This window comes from Gorilla gorilla, chromosome 4 (assembly GCF_029281585.2).
Source record: "Gorilla gorilla gorilla isolate KB3781 chromosome 4, NHGRI_mGorGor1-v2.1_pri, whole genome shotgun sequence".
Lineage (NCBI taxonomy): Eukaryota > Metazoa > Chordata > Mammalia > Primates > Hominidae > Gorilla > Gorilla gorilla.
The window spans coordinates 185,006,581-185,026,379 of NC_073228.2; the positions used below are offsets into that span (position 1 = coordinate 185,006,581).

General features: G+C 46.4%; 2 non-coding genes across 2 annotated transcripts; one reads left to right on the forward strand and one right to left on the reverse strand.

The window, feature by feature from the left end:
• The first annotated feature begins 14,670 nt into the window (after window positions 1-14,670).
• TRNAV-CAC (transfer RNA valine (anticodon CAC)) lies at window positions 14,671-14,743 on the forward strand. Its single transcript has one exon. It is a non-coding gene; the product is annotated as a tRNA-Val (tRNA).
• Window positions 14,744-15,074: 331 nt separating this feature from the next.
• Window positions 15,075-15,156, reverse strand: TRNAL-AAG (transfer RNA leucine (anticodon AAG)). The gene has a single exon. It is a non-coding gene; the product is annotated as a tRNA-Leu (tRNA).
• Between the last annotated feature and the right edge of the window lie 4,643 nt (window positions 15,157-19,799).

Here is a 19,799-nt window from a genome sequence, read left to right on the forward strand (position 1 = left end):
TGAGATCAGCCTGGGCAACATAGAGAGATTCCGTCTCTAAAAAGAAAGACACACACACACACACACACAGAAACATCCACAGAAAAAAACTAGCTAACATCATACTTAATGGTTAGTGAGAAACCAGGTGTTTTCTCCTTAAGATCAGGAGCAAGGATGTCCCCTACTATCATTCTTATTCAACATCGTAATGAAGTCCTAACTAATGTAAGAAGATTTTAAAAAGGAAATTAAAGCTATACAGATCAGGGGGAAACAAAGAAACTGTCTTTCTTCACAGATGACATGATTGTCTATGTAGAAAATACCAAAGTATTGACCAAAAACTCCTGAACTAGTAGATGATTATAGCAAGATTTTTTCTTTTCTTTTCTTTTTTTTTTTTTTTTTTTTTTTTGAGATGGAGTCTCACTCTATTGCCCAGGCTGGAGTGCAGTGGCTTGATCTTGGCTCACTGCAACCTCTGCCTCCTGGGTTCAAGGGATTCTCCTGCCTCAGCCTCCAGAGTAGCTGGGATTACAGGCACGATCCACCACGCCCACTAATTTTTGTCATTTTAGCAGGGACCAGGTTTTACCATGTTGGCAAGGCTGGTCGTGAATTCCTGACTTCAGGTGATCTGCCTGCCTCGGCCTCCCAAAGTGCTGGGATTACAGACATCAGCCACTGCACCAGCCAGATTACAGCAAGATTACTATGTAGTGAATTATCATAATTTTATGTTGCCTCAGCACCCATTTTTCAGGGAAGTTTAACTTTCCTATGCCGGAAGGAGAGCTCAGTCACCCTTGACACAGTTTTCAGGTTCTACATCTCCTTCCAGTTCCTCAAGGTGGTCAGTCCAGATATCTGCTGTGCACAACTGCCTCCCGGTGCCCACCTCTGCATGGCACAGCTACATACAGCCCACTTGACTAGCCCTGCATACTCTGTGTAGTGGGATGGATGGCTGCACGTGAGATTTCAAGTCATAGTGGGTACCTTCGGACTGCTTGTTTAATTATGCTCATCAGCTGCCTGACTCAGGTTTCTCCAGTAGCCTTTAGTGTCTCTGCTACTCAAATAGCACCCATGATAAGGCACAAGGTCTAATGCCTAGACATTACACGGTCAATTTCAATGGTATTGACACAGCAGAGGTTGCTGCCTACGTATTAGAAGTAGAACACCACACCCTAATGGCCCAAGCCAGTGGCCAAGGATAAAAACCTTGGAGGAACCTCTTCTGCCTGGTTGACTGGGCTCCCCACTTTCCCACCGCTTCCTTTAAATGGACCATTGAGGTATTTGCCCTTGAACTTAAAGCCACCCACACTGTATTCTCCAACATACGCTTCTAATTTCTGCATTCTTTCTCCCTGCCTGTACTCCCTAAACTAACCTCTGCGTGGGGGGCCTCCAAGCATGTCATATACTACCAGAACCTATAAGTAATAAAATCTTTATTTCTATTTTGTGTCTCTCCTAATCATTGAAGGGTTGCTCTCCATTTTAAAGATCATAAGTTTTAAAATACAGGACACAAAGTTAATAAAAGTCAATTGCTTTCCTATATGCCAGCAATAAACAATTGGGATTTAAAAATTAAAAATACAATAACACTAACATTAGCACTTAAAAAGTACTTAGTAATAAATCAAAAAAATGGGTACAAGGTCCATATAAGGAAATCTAATGAAGTCAAAAAAAGTTCTAAGTAAATGGAAAGATATTCCATGTTCATGGATAGGAAGGTTCAATCTTTTAAAGATGCCAATCCTTCCTAATTTCATCTACAGATTCGATGTAATCCAATCAAAATCCCAGCAGGTTATTTTATAAATACTGACAAACTGATTCTAAACATTATATGAAAAGGCAAAAGACCCAGGAGAGCCAACACAATATTGAAGAAGAAACAACTTGGAAGATTAATACTACCTAAAGGCTTACTATAAAGCTACAATAATCAAGAAAGTATAGTGTTGGCAAAAGAATAGACAGCTAGATCAATGAAGAAGAATAGAGAACAAACAGATCCACACAAATATACTTAACTGATATTTTGACAGGAATTAAAAGCAATTCAACAGATAATATATGGTCTTTTCAAGAAATGATGCTGGAATATTTAGGCATGCATGTGCCAAAAAAAAAAAAAAAAGGAAAAAAACATGAATCCAGACACTGATCTTACACCTCTCACAAAAATTAACTCAAAATGGATTATAGACCTAAATTTAACTGCAAAACTACAAAACTTTTACAAGAGAACCCGGGGAAAATCTGGGGAAGTTTTTCAAAGCATGATCCATGATCTATGAAGAAAAATGGGTATGCTGGACTTCATTGAACTTAAAAACTTCTGCTCTGCAAAGACATTGTTAGGGAAATGGAATGACAAGGCACAGACCGGGAGAGAATATTTGCTGAATACATATCTAACAAGGCACTTGTATTAACCAGCAATACCAGCACTTACGGAGGCTGAGTTGGAAGGTTCACTTGAGCCCAGGAGTTCCAGATCAGCCTGAGAAACATAGGGAGAAAATTTTTTTTTTAAAATGTGCTGTGTGTGGTGACACTTGCCTATAGTCCTAGCTACTCAGGAGGCTGAGGCAGGAGGAACACTTGAGCCCGGGAGTTGGAAGCTGCAGCAAGCCATGATCATGCCACTGTACTTTAAGCTGGGTGAAAGAGCAAGATTCTGTCTCATAAAATAAAACAAAACAAAACAAAAAAAACTGAACAATAAGAAAACAATTCAATTAAAAAATATGCAGGCTGGTGTGGTGGCTCACACCTGTAATCCCAGCACTTTGGGAGGCTGAGGCGGGAGGACTGCTTGAAGCCAGGAGTTTGAGACTGGCCTGCACAACACAGCGAGACCCCAGGTCTACAAAAAAATAAAAAATTAGCTGGGCATCGTGGCATATGCTTGTGGTCCCAGATACTCAGGAGGCTGAGTAGGGAGGATCGCTTGAGCCCAGGAATTGGAGGCTACAGTGAGCTATGATTACACCACTGCTCTCCAGCCTAGGCAACAGAGCAAGACTCTGTCTCAAAGAATAAAAATAATGATCAAAAGATCTGAAGAGACGTCTCACCAAAGAAAATGTACAGATGGCAAATAAACATATGAAAAGATGCTTGATATCATTCATTATTAGAGAATTGCAAATTAAAACAATGAGATTTCACTACATGTTAAAATGGCTAAAATCTAAAACAATGACAGACACCAAATGCTGACATGCATGGGGCAAGCGATAGTCACCTGAAAAGACAGTCTGACAGCTTTTTACACACAGCTAACCCTAACCTTACCACATGATGCAGCAACTGTGCTCCTCGGTATTTACTCCAATGAGTTGAAACATTTGCCCACATAAGCATCTGAACATGAATGTTTATAGTAGCTTTATTCATAACTGCCAAAAACTGGAGGTAACCAAGATACCCTTCAAAAGGTGAATCCACATAAGCATCTGAACATGAATGTTTATCGTAGCTTTATTCATAACTGCCAAAAACTGGAGGTAACCAAGATACCCTTCAAAAGGTGAATCCACAAAAGCATCTGAACGTGAATGTTTATAGTAGCTTTATTCATAATTGCCAAAAACTGGAGGTAACCAAGATACCCTTCAAAAGGTGAATCCACAAAAGCATCTGAACATGAATGTTTATAGTAGCTTTATTCATAATTGCCAAAAACTGGAGGTAACCAAGATACCCTTCAAAAGGTGAATCAACCCATTGTGCTCTGTCCTCATAATGGAATATTATTCAGCAATAAAATTAATGATCTCTCAAGCTATGAAAAGACACGGAAGAACCATAAATGCATGTTACTAAGGGAAAGAAGCCAGTCTAAAAACTGCATACTGTATAGTTTCAATTATACGAAATACTGGAAAACGCAAAATTATAGAAATAGTAAAAAGATCCGCGGTTGCCCCGGTTCAAGGAAAATGCATGGATAATAGGTAGAGTGCAAGAGATGTTCTGAGCATTGAAACTATTCTGTATGGTACTATAATGGTGGATACATGGCATTTTGCACTTAGCAAAAGACTTTGTAACAAAAGAATAAACCCTAATGTAAACCACGGAGTTTAGTTAATACTTGTTTAGTTAATACTAGCGTATCAACGCAGGTTCATCAGTTGTAACAAAAGTACCATAGTAATTCAAGATGTTAATAACGGAAAACTGGGAGTTGGGGAAAAAAAGGGTAAATAGGAACTTTCTGTACTGTCAGCTCAATTTTCTGTAAACCCAAAAGTTTTCCAAAAGCTTAGAGGAAGGAGGGCTAGGATCCAATGGCCCCATACTCACAACCACTCATAAATCGTTCCAGAACTATGGGAAGAGGGAGTCACCATAGAATTCGGAGAGAAACATGGCAGTGCTTCTGACTGCAAAGGGGGAGGACTGCAGGGAGCCATGTGGCAGCTCAAACAGCTCTGAAGAGTCTGGCAAGGTGGACACAGAGTGCCGCTGGGCTCACCAGACCTCAGACACAGCAGAGGGCCCGGTGGACCACTTGGATCCCACCTTCAGAGAAGAGGCTTCACCTAGCAGCAGGTACTTGGCAAATCCATCTGTTTCAGGACTTAACTTGTGTTCCCAAAGCCTAGAAAGCATCAGGCCCTGTGCCTGGGGGCCAAGGATCCAGTGTGAACACAGATGAGACACCAACTGCTGAAATAGGAGCCTGCAGGCTCGGTACTGGGGGGTGAAGGGTGCACAACGCGACAGGACCCCTACCTGAGCGGGGGACCGAGTGGGGACAGAGAGGGTCCTGGGAGGACGAGAGGCCTGAAGAACGAGGAGTTAGCTCAATGTGGAGAAAGCGCCAGGGACACGGAAATGCAATCAGTGCCGGGGAGGCAGGAAATGCAGAAAGAAGCTGAAGTCACAGCAAGGCTGGACTAAGAAGGTCTGTGAACCACATGAAGGAAGCCAGGCATTCCCTCAAGGGCAACAGGAGACCATGGAAGACTGGCCACATCTGCAATTCAAATCAGACTTTGACTTTTGAGCACTCTTTCAGAATACAGCAGTTAGAACATGGACGGGCTGGATGTAAAAAATTGAGTGTGGGGAGATGGGTTAGGTCATTTCTCAGGCTTGGCAACAGGGGATAGTGGCTTGGAGAGGGTGGCAAGAGAAACTAGAATGTCTAAGCGGCGTTGCAAGCCTAACCCGCACACAAGAGGCCCCTGCTGCTCCCTCCCCCAGCCCGCCCGCTCCTCACCCTTGTGGGTAACGGTAACTCACGTCACTCTTCCCGTTGCTCAGGACACACACGGCCCTGGTATCACCCTTAACGCCTTTGTCACACCGCAATCTAGACCGTCAGCAAATTCTGCCAGCTTTACCTTCCAAATAAGTTCAGGAGGCCACTTCTTATCACCGGGTCCAAGACACCATCATTTGCACCTGGATTGCAGCACTAGCTCCCACCTGGTCTCCCAGCCCACCTCTGGCTAAATCCACTTTGATGCACCCTTAGAGCTTGTGGGATCCCTGACACCTTAAGCCTCTGTAGAATAAAGCAGAATGGCCATCACCTCATCCCAAAACCAGTCAGTGCTGCCCAGATTTACACTGTGTACTCAAATCCTACTCTGGGTGCCATTCGACTGCCTTCTTGCCACCCTGAGGATGTTCAGCTGGTTTTACAGCCACGTGGAACTCTATACTGAATCCCAGCACGTTCTTCTCCAATTTAAACCACTTTCACCAGGGATTCTGTTTCTGCTTTCAAATGGGGCCCTGTCCCGCCCCAAGGGCCGTCACTGACGTGTTTTATTTGCAGGCTCGGCATCTCCTCCAGACTGTGGAGCGGGATGGGCCCCTCCAGCAGGGCGCTGAGCCACTGTGTGAGTTGACCAGTCAAAAAATACAGCTACCTGTGCTCCCCCACCAGCTCACTCCCCCACCTCCCCCACACACAGGCAGGAAAGGCAAACCTTAACTCAGGACCCACTGAGTTCCAGGCACTGGGCACCAAGACAAAGCTGCTGTCAAGGAGCTCCAGCCACAGAGAGACGGCAAGAAATTCAGTAGGCAAGGCTCCAGGACAGGTGGCAGGTGGGAACAGCCAGGGCGGGCACAGCTTGGGAAGCCCCAGCAGCAGGCGGCACTCAAGCCTGGTCTTCACACTTAGATATCACGTGAGATCTTGTCATAAACACGGATCCCAGGCTGCACCCCAGATACTTATTCAGGCGGTCTGGGGTGGAGTCCTGGAACCCGCAAGTGTAACAGGGCCTGGGCGAGTCTGACTCAGGTGGACTCTGTTAGAAGCTGCAGGGAGAAGAGGGGCTGACAGTCATCACCACTGCACATTTCCTCACAGTTCTGGGGAGCGGGGGGCAGCGCGGGGAGGTGCGGGAGTGTAGACAGGGAAGAAAGAACAAGGCCAAAGGGCAGCCCTGCTCGACAGAGGTCCGGACGTGGAGCCACGGTCTCTGGCATTATGTGCGAGTGAGGATATTGTGTGCCTCCCAGTGAAGACTCAGTGAGTGGCACCTGATCCTCCCATCACTTTTCTGGAGCAGACTATTGCTTCTTTCAGCCCACTCAGTTCTCCATTTGCACCTGTTTTCCAGCTGCAATGCAACGCGAGGCTCCCTGACTTCCCAATCCAGTCTTCCACTCCAAAATGGCCTTACTCAGCGCCCCCGCCAGCTGCTGCTCTTTGAGCTACAAGGACTCCTGCCCGTGTCGGCCCTGGGGGATCAGTGCTAAGGGCTAGTATTTACTTATCTATTGTTAAATCTGCTGTATGGAGTTTCAGAACAAGAATCAGAAAATCTCAGGAGCTGCCAGGGCCAGACGATGGGCTTGAGGTCAGAGAACTGTTGGGTGTCAAACCCCAGGGAACAGACTCTCCCTTCCCCTTCCCTCCCCTCCATTGGAGATTTTTCTGCCCCAAGAAAAAGAGCTGAGAAAGATGCCCACTGCCCCTGCTAGTCAGTAGCGACAATAGAGCTCTGCGTCCAGTAAGTGGAAGGTAAGTGGAAGGCAAGGGAAACTCGGTCCCTGGAGCGTGTACCCAGAATGCAGGATGAGGTCTGTGCTGTTGGAGCAGGGTGGGCCGATTACAAGGAGAGCAGGAGCAGGGACAGGAGGAGGGTGGGATGGATATCACCAAGTAGAAGCCTTGAGGAGATGTGAGGGCTGAAGGCCAAGGACGAGAAACTGGCCGCGGGTGCTGGGAAGAGGTCACAAGACAGAAGAACGTGGTTTTGTACTTCCCTTAGCTCTTACTTGACGTAATGTGTGATGACTGGGCTTTTCTCTCCGTTTGTTTTATGCATTGGTATTTTGATAAACAGATATTATGTTCAAGTACCAATGTTTGTGATTTCTTCGTTAATTTAGAAACGACCTTTTAGATCATTCACTTAGAATGATCTTCACCTATCAACTGAAGGTGAACATAGGCCTCAGCTTACTTGTTTACTACAAATTCTTTATTTTTTATAAGAGGTCTGTTTCTGGCTGGGTGCATTGGCTCACACTTGAAATCTCAGCACTTTGGGAGGCCAAGGCAGAAAGAGGCCAGGGGTTCAAGACTAGCCTGGGCAACATAAGGAGACGGCCCCCACCCCATCCCTATCTCTACAACACTTAAAAAAAAAAATTATCTGGGCTTGGTAGCACACTAGAAATCGCCCGGAGTCCCAGCTACTTGGGAGGCTGAGGCAGGAGAATCGCTTACAGCCAGGAGTTTGAGACCCGTGGGGGCAACATAGTGAGACTTTGTCTCTGAAAAATAAAAATGAAGAGGTCTGCTTCTTCTCTAAATAGTAAGCACATTATTTTATTATTCATCATGCTGAAAAATACTGGAAAAGAGAAAAGCACCCCTGACAATTCAAACCTGGCCTGGAGCTCTCAGCCAGGCTTTCCACTAGGAACATAAAACGCTCCACAGGAGCGCACCAAACACCAGACAACGCCACTCTGTAATTGTGATGAAATGAGGAAAAAACAAGATAATCTGTCATCTCTTCTGAGCACCGACAGAAACAAGGTCACTGTGCTAGCCACAAGAATATTAATACCGCAAATCCCTCCCCTGGCTAATGTGAGTGGCTCTGGTCTGCCCCTGCTGGACAGGACTTATAGCCACACCCTTTGTAGAATCAGCCCTGCTTCTCAGGAGCGGGAAACCTAAGCAAAGCTCTGCGTCCTTCAGTGCTCCCCAAGATCACTAACAAGAGTGCTAACCCCATGCTGAGTCTCCTCTAACGCTCTCTTACTGAGATGACCTACAGTTCCCACGGGGCGAGTTCTTCCTCACCGCAACAAGGAAGAGACCCAACTTGTGTCATTCGGTATTATATAATGAATGATAATGGTATCACTCGGTATTATATAACGAATGATAATGGTATCACTCGGTATTATATAACGAATGATAATGGTATCACTCGGTATTATATAACGAATGATAATGGTATCACTCGGTATTATATAACGAATGATAATGGTATCACTCGGTATTATATAACGAATGATAGTGGTATCACTCGGTATTATATAACGAATGATAGTGGTATCACTCGGTATTATATAACGAATGATAGTGGTATCACTCGGTATTATATAACGAATGATAGTGGTATCATTCGGTATTATATAATGAATGATAATGGTATCACTATTATATAATGAATGATAATGATATCACTCGGTATTATATAACGAATGATAGTGGTATCATTCGGTATTATATAACGAATGATAGTGGTATCACTCGGTATTATATAACGAATGATAGTGGTATCACTCGGTATTATATAACGAATGATAGTGGTATCACTCGGTATTATATAACGAATGATAGTGGTATCACTCGGTATTATATAACGAATGATAGTGGTATCACTCGGTATTATATAACGAATGATAGTGGTATCATTCGGTATTATATAACGAATGATAGTGGTATCATTCATTATTATATAACGAATGATAGTGGTATCATTCAGTATTAGAGAACTGCAAGTTAAAACAATGAGATTTCACTACATGTTAAAATTTGCAGCTACAGGTGTGTTGCAGGCAGCCTCTGGCAAGAATCCAACAATGCTTTATTATTATTATTTTTGAGACGGGGTCTCTGTCACCCAGGTTGGAGTGCAGTGGTATGATCACAGCTCACTGCAGCCTCTGCCTTCTGGGCTCACATGATCCTCCCACCTCAGCACCCCCAAATAGTTGGGACTACAGGCATGTGCCACCACACCTGGCCAATGTTTGTAGTTTTTGCAAAGACGAGGTTTTGCCATGTTGCCCAGGTTGGTCTTGAACTCCTGGGCTCAAACGACCCACCCACTTCAACCTCCCAAAGTGTTGAAATTACAAGCATGAGCCACCGTGCCCAAGCTATGCTTTCTTATTCTAGGATCCTGCGTGTTCTTGTTTCTAGTTTTTCAAAATATTTTTTGGTTATATATTCCAGCATTGGCATCATAGCTCACCTGACATCTATTTCCTCCTCCACATCAGGCACAGGGCTGGGGCTTGGGATATGAGTGTAAAAGGGAAGACAAGAATCCTCCACTCATAACAAACTTCTCCAGGGTTGTTGCATGGAGAAGGAAATAGACAAGGGCATGGGAGGCCTACTTGTAAAAACTGCCAAAAAATATGAAAAACCCTCTCATGTACCCCTCCCCACACATCTGTGCCAACGAAACCTGTTAAAGCTCTGGCATGAGGGAGGTAGGTCCACCCAATGCTCCCATCATCTCAGGGCCCTGCTTACCCCACCCCTGGCCCTCCTGAGGTCTGTCCCTTGGTGCTGAGACCTTGCCCCAACTGGGGAAAGTGCCTGTGGTCAGACTTCCAGTTTCTGGCCCACCACAGAAGGAGCCTGGAAGTCGTCACTTGGTCCTAACAACACGTAAAAAGCTGAACAGACTGAAAAAACCAACAACTCTTCTTAGATCCAGAGAAATGAGGTCACAGGGCAAACCACTGCCTCCCAAGTATGAGAGGCAGACAGGCAGACATAAAGAATCACGACTTACCAGAGCAGAAACTCATGGGCGCCAAAGCCACGGCAGGAAGACGGAACAGTAGCTGAAGAATTGCTGGAGGTTCCCTGTAGACGAGTCTGAGAGTTGAAATCTCCAGGGGGCCTCAGTCATAGGGGGCCCTACACCGTAATGCATTTCACCTCCAGCTCCGCCAGGTTCTCCGTGAAGATCCCAGAATAATCCCCTCCTAATTACAGTAGGGGGAGGGGAAATGTAGCCATTTTGAAACACACAAGAACATTCTGCTTTTCACCCGGCCTGTCCTCAAGAAAAACTACTTTACCAGAGGCTAAATGACCTGGGGGAAGAGAAATACCCAACTCCAGCCCCCTCTAGCCCTCCTGTCCCACCTAAGAGTGGGAAGAAACTGAAAACCAGTGGTAAAGTTCATAGCCCAAGGGCACAGGCTCACTAAAAGTCTGACACCTGGGTAGTCCCAGTGGCTCACAACTGTAATCCCAGCAATTTGGGAGGCCGAGGCAGGTGGATCACCTGAGATCAGGAGTTCAAGACCAGCCTGGCCAAAATGGCAAAACCCTGTCTCCACTAAAAATACAAAAATTAGCCAGGCATGGTTGCACATGCCTGTAGTCCCAGATACTCGGGAGGCTGAGGCAGGAGAATCACTTGAGCCTGGGAGGTGGAGGTTGCAGTGAGCTGAGATTGCACCACTGCACTCCAGAACAAGACTCCATCTCAGAAAAAAAAAAAAAAAAAAGACTGAGACCCAACCATAAAGCTATAGAACACTCCTCGACTGAGACCCAACCATAAAGCTATAGAACACTCCTCGTCCCCCACTTTAATGCCACATCACTAAAAGCCTATTTACCAGAGTTCCTTTTATCTAGTAGTACATTATTTTGTTGTTCAGCAACAACAAAAATTACAAGGCACATTAAAAAGCAAAAAGCACAGTTTAGAGAGACAGAGCAAGCATTAGAACCAACTTCAGATATGTCAGGGATGGCACAATTAACAGACCATGAATTTAAAACAACTATGTGATATGCCAAGGCTCTCATGGAAAATGTGGACAGCATGCAAGAACAGATGGTGATGTACACAGACATGAAAATTCTACGAAAAAATCAGAAAGAAATGCTAGAGTTCAAACACTAACTGAAATGGAGAATGCCTTTGGTCTCATTAATAAACTGGACACAGCTGAGAAAAGAGTCACTGCGCTTGACTCTATTGACACATCAATAGAAACTCCTAAAACCGGCTGCGTGCAGTGGCTCATGCCTGTATTCCCAGCACTTTGGGAGGCTGAGGCAGGTGGATCATGAGGTCAGGAATTTGAGACAAACCTGATCAACATGGTGAAACCCCATCTCTACTAAAACTACAAAAATTATTTCTTGTAAATTTGTTTAAGTTCTTTGTAGATTCTGGATATTAGCCCTTTGTCAGATGGGTAAATGGTAAAAATTTTCTCCCATTCTGTAGGTTGCCTGTTCACTCTTATGGTAGTTTCTTTTGCTGTGCAGAAGCTCTTTAGTTTAATTAGATCCCATTTGTCAATTTTGGCTTTTGTTGCCATTGCTTTTGGTGTTTTAGTCATGAAGTCCTTGCCCATGCCTATGGCCTGAATGGTGTTGCCTAGGTTTTCTTCTAGAGTTTTTATGGTTTTAGGTCTAACATTTAAGTCTTTAATCCATCTTGAATTAATTTTTGTATAAGATGTAAGGAAAGGATCCAGTTTCAGCTTTCTACATATGGCTAGCCAGTTTTCCTAGCACCATTTATTAAATAGGGAATCTTTTCCCCATTTCTTGTTTTTGTCAGGTTTGTCAAAGATCAGATGGTTGTAGATATGTGGCATTATTTCTGAGGGCTCTGTTCTGTTCCGTTGGTCTATATATCTGTTTTGGTACCAGTACCATGCTGTTTTGGTTACTGTAGCCTTGTACTATAGTTTGAAGTCAGGTAGCGTGATGCCTCCAGCTTTGTTATTTTGGCTTAGGATTGACTTGGTGATGCGGGCTCCTTTTTGGTTCCATATGAACTTTAAAGTAGTTTTTTCTAATTCTGTGAAGAAAGTCATTGGTAGCTTGACGGGGATGGCATTGAATCTATAAATTACCTTGGGCAGTATGGCCATTTTCACAATATTAATTCTTCCTATCCATGAGCATGGAATGTTCTTCCATTTGTTTGTGTCCTCTTTTATTTCATTGAGCAGTGGTTTGTAGTTCTCCTCGAAAAGGTCCTTCACATCCCTTGTAAGTTGGATTCCTAGGTATTTTATTATCTTTGAAGCAATTGTGAATGGGAGTTCAGTCATGATTTGGCTCTCTGTTTGTCTGTTATTGGTGTATAGCAATGCTTAAACAACAGGTGCTGGAGAGGATGTGGAGAAATAGAACACTTTTATACTGTTGGTGGGACTGTAAACTAGTTCAACCATTGTGGAAGACAGTGTGGCGATTCCTCAAGGATCCAGAACTAGAAATACTATTTGACCCAGCCAGCCCATTACTGGGCATATACCCAAAGGACTATAAATCATGCTGCTATAAAGACACATGCAAACGTATGTTTATTGCGGCACTATTCACAATAGCAAAGACTTGGAACCAACCCAAATGCCCATCAATGATAGACTGGATTAAGAAAATGTGGCACATATACACCATGGAATACTATGCAGCCATGAAAAAGGATGAGTTCATGTCCTTTGCAGGGACATGGATGAAGCTAGAAACAATCATTCTGAGCAAACTGTCGCAAGGACAGAAAACCAAACACTGCATGTTCTCACTCATAGGTGGGAATTGAACAATGAAAACACTTGGACACAGGAAGGGGAACATCACACACTGGGGCCTGTCGTGGGGTGGGGGGAAGGGGGAGGGATAGAATTAGGAGATATACCTAATGTAAATGACGAGTTAACAGGTACAGCACACCAACATGGCACTTGTATACATATGTGACAAACCTGCACATTGTGCACATGTACCCTAGAACTTAAAGTATAATAAATAAAATGTAAAAAAAATACAAAAATTAGCCAGGTGTGGTGGCGTGCACCTGTAATCCCAGCTACTCAGGAGGCTGAGGCAGGAGAATCTCTTGAACCCAGGAGGCAGAGGTTGCAGTGAGCAGAGATCACGCCACTGCACTCCAGCCTGGGCGACAGAGCCAGACTCTATCTCAAAAAAAAAGAAAAGAAAAGAAAAGAAAAGAAATACCTGAGGCTGGGTAATTGATAAGAAAAGAGGCTTAATTGGCTCATGGCTCTGCAGGCTGTGCAGGAAGCATACTGCCAGCATCTGCTTCTGGCGAGGCTTCAGGAAGCTTCCAATCATGGCAGAAGGCAAAGAGGGAGCAGGCACATCACATGGCGAAGGTGGGAGCAAGAAGGGGGGGGTGCCACACACTTTTTAAAACCTTATCAGGGGAGAACTCATAATAGGGAGGACAGCACCAAGGCTGTGGTGCTAAACCATTCATGAGAAATCCATCCTCATGATCCAATAACCTCCTACCAGGCCCCACCTCCAATATTGGGAATTACGTTTCAACGTAAATTTTGACGAGGACATAAATACAAACTATATTACTACCCTTAAACAATTGGAAATTGCTTTGTTTTTGAGAAATAAAAGAAACTGCTGAATTCTGTTCTGTTGCTTTGGTTGTACACTTTAGTGAAAATTGAAAGGTTATGTTAATTTCTGAAGAATTATAATGATAAAAAACGGTGCAGACACAACCTTCACTTTGCAAGCATTGCAGAGTTAAGTTTTTTTGGGGAAGCTATAAATAATTAAATAGTTTCCCAGTGAGCTCAGCCAGCCCATTCAGGGCAGTGCCCAGACATATGCTTGTGGCAAACTCTAGCCAAGCAACTTACCTACAGGAGAAAAAAAGACTCACTGTTTCAAGAGGAGCTGTGGTGCTTCTCTCCTTTCTCCTCTTTTTCTTGTATAAACCCTACATTCGCCCGTATTCAAGAAAATCAGCCAACTAATTGGTTTCTGTGTGTGTATTCGAGAAAATCAGCCAACTAATTGGTTTCTGTGTGTGTATTCGAGAAAATCAGCCAACTAATTGGTTTCTGTGTGTGTATTCGAGAAAATCAGCCAACTAATTGGTTTCTGTGTGTGTATTCGAGAAAATCAGCCAACTAATTGGTTTCTTGTGTGTATTCGAGAAAATCAGCCAACTAATTGGTTTCTGTGTGTGCATTCGAGAAAATCAGACAACTAATTGGTTTCTGTGTGTGTATTCGAGAAAATCAGCCAACTAATTGGTTTCTGTGTGTGCATTCGAGAAAATCAGCCAACTAATTGGTTTCTGTGTGTGTATTCGAGAAAATCAGCCAACTAATTGGTTTCTTGTGTGTATTCGAGAAAATCAGCCAACTAATTGGTTTCTGTGTGTTTGTGTTCAAGTGAACGTCCACATTCACTCAGCTGTGCTGTGTCTCTGAGCTACTCTCTGACTCTGCAACCCTCTCCTTTTAAATGGTTGCACTGGACTCTGTATTCTTGTGCGCTCATACCCATGACCAAGCTCAAAGGGACCCACGGAAGCAGCTCACAACTCTTATGAGAAATAAAATACCGCCGTGTGTCGTGACTAATGATGATGGCAGAAAAGCACCAAGCCGGTTTCCGTAGTGTAGTGGTTATCACGTTCGCCTCACACGCGAAAGGTCCCCGGTTCGAAACCGGGCGGAAACACTTCCTTCTACTTTTCACTTAACTGCTTCAAATTTATTACACCGAAGACTAGCCTAGAACACCCCACCAATATCTCCACCCACTTAAGGAGAAAAGGCTATCAAGGGTATTTATACCGTTGCCTTTCCGCCGCAATCATTGGCATCTGGGAAGAACGGAACCCACCTCACTCGCTGTTGACACCAGCACGACGAACTCCCCACAAAGCCCGTCCAGTGGATGGATGCACAATGCCAAATGGAATTCCCGATGCCGGGAAAGCGTGGGGCCCAAGGCGAGTTCCTCCTTTTGTAACCCATGAACGGACAAAAATGGAGGAATCACAACAAGCTGGCAGCGGTGGGATTCGAACCCACGCCTCCGAAGAGACTGGAGCCTTAATCCAGCGCCTTAGACCGCTCGGCCACGCTACCTTCCTCCGGGGGTTCACCTGCATCTTTTCCTTCCTTATAAAACATCCCCAGGGTCCCCGGGCCAACAAGGCGTTGAGGCGAATCCACAGGGCATCGCAGAACCACCGCCTTCCAGCAGGATTCGCTGGGCCAGAGGCACCGGCTGGGAAACGGCTCCACCAGCGCCCCGGCAGAGAAGGTTCGCGACGCGCAGGTCTCGGGATTTGCTTTGGGGGCCACTCAGAAAGTCACCCACATTGGCCCTCTCTGGGGAGGCGGCGTGAGAGGAGGGGAAGCCTTCTGCACTCTTTAAAGAAAGATAAAAATAAATAAACCACGGCAGACCCCTCAGTTCGGGGCCGCGAAGTCCTGCAGCCGCCGCGCCGCACTCCACAGGCAGCAGCGCACAGGGCGCGACTCCGGGGAGAGCCACGGCCCGCGGGGTCCGTCCGTCCTTCGGTCCACAGCCCCGTCCCCTGGAGCTTGGCGCCCGCTCTGCCCGGATCCGCCCCGGCCCGGGGCTCCTGCCCGCCGTCCAGTCCGCGCAGGGACCCCGAGCAGCCTCGCCGTGCACGGCCCCGCCGGGCTCAGTTCTGGGCTCAGTTCTGGGCTCGCGCTTCCACCGCCCCCGCCTGGCTCCCAGTTTCTTTCTGTCTCCCGCGGAACCGACCTCGTTCCCCCGAATCTCCGCCAGCTCTTCTCCCCCTCCCCCTACGCCCCTTGCTTTGCTCTCCCGCTTCTCGCCTCGCCCGGGGCTGGGGAAGGGGAGGGGAGGGGAGGGGAAGGCAGGGGAAGGGAGGGGTGGGGAGGGGAGGGGAAGGGACTGGAGGGGAGGGGAGGGGAGGGGAGGGCAGGGGAGGGGAGGGCAGGGGAGGGGAGGGCAGGGGAGGGGTGGGGAGGGCTCGGGAGGGGAGGGGAAGGGAGGGGAGGGGTGAGGAGGGGTGGGAGGGGAGGGGACGGGAGGGGAGGGGTGGGGTGGGGAGGGGGTGGGGAGGGGAGGGGAGGGGAAGGGACTGGAGGGGAGGGGAGGGCAGGGGAGGGGAGGGCAGGGCAGGGGAGGGGACGGGACCCCACCCCCGAAGCGCCCCGGGGGGCGGAGGTGCACCCGGATTTCCAGTCTCCGTCCGGGCGGGAGTTCCGCGGGTCCCACGCGGCCACCTGCAGCCCCGCCCGTCAGCGCCGACTTCATGAGCAACCTGAGCCTGCTGGGGGACGGCGAGGACTTTTGCGGACGCCGGGACGCCGGGACGCCGCGCCGCAGCACCCACCCGGGACCCCGCCTCCGCCGGGCAGCAGCGCAGGGGCAGCTCGTCCCATCGCAGCGCGTCGCGCAGCCGGTCCCACGCCGACCTCAGCACCAGGGCCGACGAGAGCTCGGCGGAGAAGCGGCTCGCGCTGTCGCAGATCTGCGAGTGGATGGTCAAGAGCGTGCCCTGCTTCCAGGGCGACGGCAACAGCTCGGCGGGCTGCAGGAATTCACTTCGTCATCTTCTGTCCCTACACAGCAAGCTGACTGGCGCGCAGAATGAAGGAACTGGAAAAGGTGCTTGGTGGACGCTGGATCCAGAGGGCGGCAAGGGTGGGAGATCCCGTAGGACAAGAGCTGCATCCATGGACAGCAGCAACAAATGCGCTCGGAGCCTAAGTCAAGCTGCCACGAAGAAAGCATCCTGCAGTCTAGCCAGGGGGGTGCCGGGGACAGCCCTGGACCCCAGTTTTCCAGATGGCCTGCAAGCCCTGGCTCTCACAGCAACGATGACTTTAATAGCTGGAGTGCATTTCGCCCTGGAACTAGCTCAAATGCTAGTACTGTTACTGGGAGACTTTGACCCATTATAGCCAAAGGAGACGATCTTGGAGATGGGGACGCACATTCTGTGGGGTACCCGCCATCTGCGGCAAAGATGCCCCTACTCCACCCAGTCTGAGACAAGCAATCCTGAAACATGGAAAGCTTTCTGAGTGATCTCAGTCTTATCTCCTCACCAACATCATTAACTGTGTCCACCCAGTCGGCACCTGACACCACGATGCTTGCTTGCTTGCTTGCTTGCTTGCTTTTTCTTTCTTTCCCTTCCTTCCTTCCTTCCTTCCTTTCTTCCTTTCTTGATGGAGTCTCACTCTGTCACCCAGGCTGGAGTGCAGTGGCACCATCTCAGCTCACTCCAACCTCTGCCTGCTGACTTCAAGCGATCCTCCTGCATCAGCCTCTCTAGTAGCTGGGATTACAGGCATAGGCCACCATGCCTGGCAAATTTTTCTATTTTTAGTAGAGATGGCGTTTCACCATATTGGTCAGGCTGGTTTTGAACTCCTGACCTGGTGAGCAGCCTGCCTCTGCCTCCCAAAGTGCTGGGATTACAGGCGTTAGCCACCGCGCCCGGCCTCTTTCTCTTCCTTCCTTCCTTCCTGTCTCTTTCTTTCTTTTTTCTTTTCTTTCTTTCTTTCTCTTTCTTTCTTTCCGTTTTCTTTCTTTTCTTTCTTTTTCTTTTCCTTCCTTCCTTCTTTTCTCTCTCTCTCTCCTTTCTCCTCCTCCTCCTTCTTTTTATTCTTCTTTCTTTCTCTTTTTATAATAACCTCCATTTTTTCCTTTTATCAGACTTGGCAGCAAAGACGTTTTTCCTGTACAAGATGTTTGCCAGATGTGCAGGTTATGTGCTGCTGTAGATAAGGACTGAGCTACTGGAAATTGCTTTACGATAAAGTGCCAAACTCACAACAGAGTTAACTGCAGAAAAGACGCACATCCTGGTGTGCTGTCTAGTTTTGTATACATGCAGTAGACACCAGTTGTATGTATCATGGCTCACTGCAACCTCTGCTTCCCGGGTTCAAGTGATTCTCCTGCCTCAGCCTCCAGAGTAGTTGGGATTACACCCACCTAATTTTTTGTATTTTTAGTAGACACGGGGTTTCACTATGTTGGCTAGGCTGGTCTCGAACTCGTGGCCTCAAGTGATCCACCCACCTCGGCTTCCCAAAGTGCTGGGATTACAGTTGGGAGCCAGCACACCCAGCCAATTTATAAATAATTTTAAATGAGAAGTTTATTTTGTGGGTTTAGACTGGCAGTAATCATTCAGTAAAAACTGCGGTGTGGTTTATGGAAATGAACAATCATGGCATTATAGTTGGCCTCTCCTTGAAGTGCGCACAGCCTGACCGTGTGGCCAGGGATGGTCCTGCCCTCCTGCATTCCGTACCACAGTTTGGTAACAATGTGATTCCACGTTCCTGTTCCCATACTCTCTGAGAAGCACCTGATGATGCTGATGTACTTACAGACAAGAGAACAATCTTTGCTATAATTGTTTCAAGCCATAAGTGTACATAAATTATGAAAAGCAACAAACTGCTAGCATGTGTTGGTTTCATAAAGTAAAAAAGGAGAGGAAAAATCTGCACATCCATTCTCTGAGCACCCCCTTTTTATTCTTTATTTTTACTTAATTTGAGCATACCCTGAGAATTTCCCAATTAAAAAAAAAATCATAACCTAGTTTGGCAGTGGCACCTGTATTTTCAGAAACGTCTCCCAGTAACCACGCTGGCCCGGATCTCCAAGGTCTCCTTCCCTGCTGCTGCTGCTGGAGCTTTCCGCCTTTAAACCACATTTGCTCAAGGGACCCTCTTTGGAGAGAACCTTCATCAAAACACGCTTGCTCACACACTGTACAGGAAAATTTTTTTTTTCCTGATTAGAAAAATGCATTTTTAAAAATTAGCAAAATCTAGGAAAACCTATCAAAATAAAAAACACCTAAAACCCCACAACTCAGAGGTAAACATCCATATTTAGTGCCCAAATCTCCTTTGTTTTCTGTTGAGTTTTCCCTGAGCCAATATGTCTATATCCTTAGTTGTGATTTTACTATAGATAAACACTTATACTTTTACAACTTTGATTCTGTGTCATGAAATCTTCCCAGACCTCATTTTGGGGGCCCTAACGTTGGGAGATTCCAGAGGGGAGGATAAGCAGTGCTGGAGTGGAATAAACTGGGATTCTTGCTGCATCCCAGTGCAGATATTTCACTCATTACGGTAAAGAATACAGTGCACATCTCATGACTGTATACAGCTGTCTCTTTGCTCCTAAGCCCGTGTCTGTTTTACAGGCCTCGTGAGCATGCAGAAGTGGTCTCAGCCAAATGTTTTTATAACATGACCTTCCACTCAGTCACTACCCTCTCCACCCCACAGTGAGCTCCCCAGTGTGGTCTAGGAAATGAGTCTGTAAAACCACACAGATTTATGAGTGCACCACAGTCCCCATCATTAGGAGGGCTCCTAGCATCTTCCCATCTCACCAAAGAGGATTATTAACTTCTTACACCAATTTGGAATCTGGAGAGTACACCAATTTGGAATCTGGGATATTTAAAACTTAAAAAAGCAAACCATCTTTTTATTTTGAAACAATTTTAGATTCATAGAAAGTAGCAAAGAAAATTAAAGGGGCTGAGTATGATGGCTCATGTATTGGTTTCATAAAGTAAAAAATGTAATCCCAGTAATCCCAGCACTTTGGGAGGCCGAGGTGGGTGAATTACTTGGGGTCAGGGCTTGGAGAGCAGCCTGGCCAACATGGCAAATGCCATATCTCCTATAAATACAAAAAATTACCTGGGCGTGGTGGTGCGCGCCCGTAATCCCAGCTACTC